Source organism: Oenanthe melanoleuca, chromosome 2 (genome assembly GCF_029582105.1).
Source record: "Oenanthe melanoleuca isolate GR-GAL-2019-014 chromosome 2, OMel1.0, whole genome shotgun sequence".
NCBI lineage: Eukaryota > Metazoa > Chordata > Aves > Passeriformes > Muscicapidae > Oenanthe > Oenanthe melanoleuca.
This window is the reverse complement of record NC_079335.1, coordinates 2,133,210-2,136,726: the sequence shown is the minus strand read 5'-3', so window position 1 is coordinate 2,136,726 and position 3,517 is coordinate 2,133,210. Positions and strand designations below refer to the sequence as shown.

The window sequence follows — 3,517 nt, the reverse complement described above, 5'->3', positions numbered from 1 at the left end:
ATCCATCCCCTTTTCCCAGGCATCCAGCCACAGACAGGAGGCTGCCCCGGGAAATTTGTTCTATTTCCTGCTGAAATCCGATCTCAGCCATGCCTGGAGCTCCTGGAGCGTTTCCGTCCTTCCTGACGCTCATTCTGTCTGGAGAGGAAATGATCCCAGATTTTGGGATTATGGAGAGCCAAGCAGAAAACAAGAATGAGGGGCTGCCATGGGAGAGAGCAGGACTCTGGGCTTTTCTTAATTGCAAATTTTGCAAATGAGGGGAGAGAAAAGTTCTCTGCATTGCAACAGCCACAGTCAGATCCATCTGGATCACCCTGTGGCTCTGCAAAAGGAGGGATAATATCTCTAACATCTCAAAAATTCCCACCTGGCAGCCCCCTGCAGCCACTCCAAATCATGGATAACCATGAGAGTGGGTAGGAATGAGCTCCAAGCCTGTCCTGGTATCCAGGGATTATTATATTCCCTGACTGTTGTTGAATGTTCCCAGCATCTACACTTATTTTTCCATAACAGTATCACCCCTGCCACCTTTATTTTTCAGAAATCTGTTACAGGGGGTAGAACATGTCTTTGTCAGGTCTCATCTCAGCTTTACCTTTGATAAATCATGTTTTAATCTGTCTCAGCCAGGCTTTCTCTTTTTCCTTTTCTCTGAATTTCAAAAGTTATTTCCAAAATTCATTCATTTTTTTTTCTGCAATAAAGATGTTTGCAAGGGCTTGTAAGAAGAAAATTATGTAATGTGATGTCAAAGCATTGTTTCTGCTGTTCTGGGGAGAGGGCAACAGTGAAGGGGGAGGAGGATCCAGTCCCTCTTTCAGTGCCTCAGACAAAATGTCACCACTACAGGCAAGAAGTGAGCTCAGAGAGCCCCTGTGCAATTCCATGGCTGGAGAAGGGATTAACATTTAGGGCAAAGGGAGAAACCTTTAATTAAGCAGACTCAAGTCATTAATTCTAGCAAGGAGCTGAGCTCTGCTGGTAGTGATGACTCTGCAGCTGTGGCTGGTGCTGCTCAAAGCCTGCCTGGCAGAGGTGGTCAGGCAGTGATTGTCCTCAAAGGAGCAGAAAATCAAGGAGTGCTTTGGGTTGGAAGGGTCTTCAAGATCATTGAGTTCTAGCATCCCTGCCATGGGCAGGGACAGCTTCTCCTGTCCCAGGGTGCTCACAGCTCCATCCCAGCTCTTGGACATTTCCAGGGATGGGGCAGCCACAGCTTCTCTGTGCCAGGGTGTCCCCACCCTCCCAGGGAAAAATTTCTTCCCAATATCCCATCTAAACCTGCCCTCTGTCAATTGAAAGCCATTCCCTCTTCTCCTGACACTCCAGGCTCTTTTCCAAAGTCCCTCTCCAGCTCTTTTGGAGCCTCTTTAGGCCCTGGAAGGGGCTCTGAGCTCTCCCTGGGGCTTTTCTTCCCCAGGCTGAACAAACCCAGCCTTTCCTCATAAGAGAGGAGCTCTATCTCTCCAACAATCTTTGTGGTTTCCTCTGGAATCACTCCAGACTAAACAGCCCCCCACATCAATGGCTCAACATTACCACCAATTTACAGGGCAGTCCATGGCATAGGACTGGGAACAGGCCCTGGAAGGAACAAAAATCCCTTTATATCACAATTTTTGCTGAAGTACTGGAATTGTAAAACCCTTCACAAAGGTGCAAACACAAAGCAGAGTTACTCAGTTTAGTGGCTCTCTGCACATTGGACATTATTTGACAAGGGTCAGGGTAAAAATAGGAAATGGTCAGGAAAGAATAGAAAACTTAATCAGGGAATCACAGAGTGCCCTGAGCTGCAAGGACCACAAGGATAAAATCATAGAACCAGAAAGATTGCAAAGAATTTCCAAGATAGACTTCAAGCTTTGGCCCATCACATCCTTGTCAACAGTGAGAGCACTGAGAGCCATGTCCAGCCTTTCCTGGACACTTCCAGGGATGCATCATCGAGTCCCAGCCCTAAAACTCTGCTGAAGCCCAGGATTGAACCAGGGACCTTCAGATCTTCAGTCCAACGCTCTCCCAGCTGAGCTACTTCAGCCCTGATGTCAGGAATCAATTCCCTATAAACAACAGGTAAACACACTGGAACCCTTCAGCTTGGAAAATACAAATTTGAGGGAGATGGGGTTGCTTCAAGGTCAGTTGTGATTGATGCTAAAAAATTGCTTTAATGGATAAGGGGTTTTTCCTATTCTCAAAACTCAGTTTTGATTTCCTGTGGGTAAACCTTTCTACGTCTTCTGAGGGCAGTCCATGGCACAGGACAGGGAACAGGCCCTGGAAGGAACAAAAATCAATTATATTACGATTTTTGCTGAAATATTTGAATTGTAAAACCCTGTCCCTGTTTCACAGGCTCAGACTGGTTGAGGTCCAAGGCCCTGCTCAAGCAGGACCTGCAGCCCCTTGCCCAGGACCACTTCCAGGTGGGAATATGGGGATGTGTCTAAGAAGGGGAACTCCAGGCTCTCTCAAGTGCCAGCTCCTCATCCTTTCCCCACAGCAGAGATGCTCCAGTTCCCTCCAGTGCTGCTGGCCCTGGGCTGGGCTCTGTCCTGGATGTCCAGGTGTGTCCTGCACTGCAGAGCCAGCCCAGGGCACACAAAAGTGCAGGAAAACTCTGCTGAAGCCCGGGATTGAACCAGGGACCTTTAGATCTTCAGTCTAACGCTCTCCCAGCTGAGCTACTTCAGCTCTGCCATGGCTACAATTTTCCCAAAATTTCTTGGAACATGACGAGATTTCAAACTTTCGCCATTCAACCCAGTTTAGCCAACACTCCTCCAAGAAGAACCATGGAATGGTTTGGGTTTGAAGGGACATTTTAAGATCACCTCATTTCACTCTTAGCCAGGGGCAGGGACACCTCTCACTGTCCCAGGTTGATCCAATCCCATCCAACCTGGCCTTGGACCTTCCCAGGGATGGGGCAGCCACAGCTTCTCTGGACAACCCACTCCAGTGTTGGAATGGTGTGACTGGCCACACAACAAAGCAAGAGAGAACAAATCTCAGGAAAACCCAGGCCAGGAGCAGCCTCTCCCCATTAATAAGAGGTTTTCCTGGTGGAGCATCTGCTGGGAAGACGACAAGGAAAACAGACTTGAGAACTTTTCAGTTCTTTTTGACTATTATGTCATACATTGCACCAAAATGTGCAATTGTTTAACTACACTTAAATCACTCTAAACTACATAAATTGCCTCCAATGATTGTTCTTCTTTTCAAATGCTAGCAGTTTTTTGTTTCAGAACACTGCAATTCTGCTATCTTCTATATAATTAAGTAACATATGTAGTTCATTGCTGCCTCTTCAATAAATCAGACTTATGCTACCCAGTATGCAACCAGTAACACCTCATTTTCCCTGTCTTCAATTGTTTTAAAAAGAAAGGCATTTAGAAATGGCTGGGGACTAAATTTGTGCTTAAATGTAAAGGGCTTGGGATTAAAAAAATAAGAGAAATTTACCCATCTAAATGTTCTAAATGTTACTGTTTAACAACTG

The 3,517-nt window shown here is 46.3% G+C and overlaps 2 non-coding genes across 2 annotated transcripts; both read right to left on the bottom strand.

Moving 5' to 3' along the window:
• Positions 1 to 1,974: 1,974 nt before the first annotated feature.
• On the bottom strand, positions 1,975 to 2,047 carry TRNAF-GAA (transfer RNA phenylalanine (anticodon GAA)). Its single transcript has one exon. It is a non-coding gene; the product is annotated as a tRNA-Phe (tRNA).
• A 583-nt stretch (positions 2,048 to 2,630) lies between these two features.
• On the bottom strand, positions 2,631 to 2,703 carry TRNAF-GAA (transfer RNA phenylalanine (anticodon GAA)). Its single transcript has one exon. It is a non-coding gene; the product is annotated as a tRNA-Phe (tRNA).
• Positions 2,704 to 3,517: the final 814 nt, after the last annotated feature.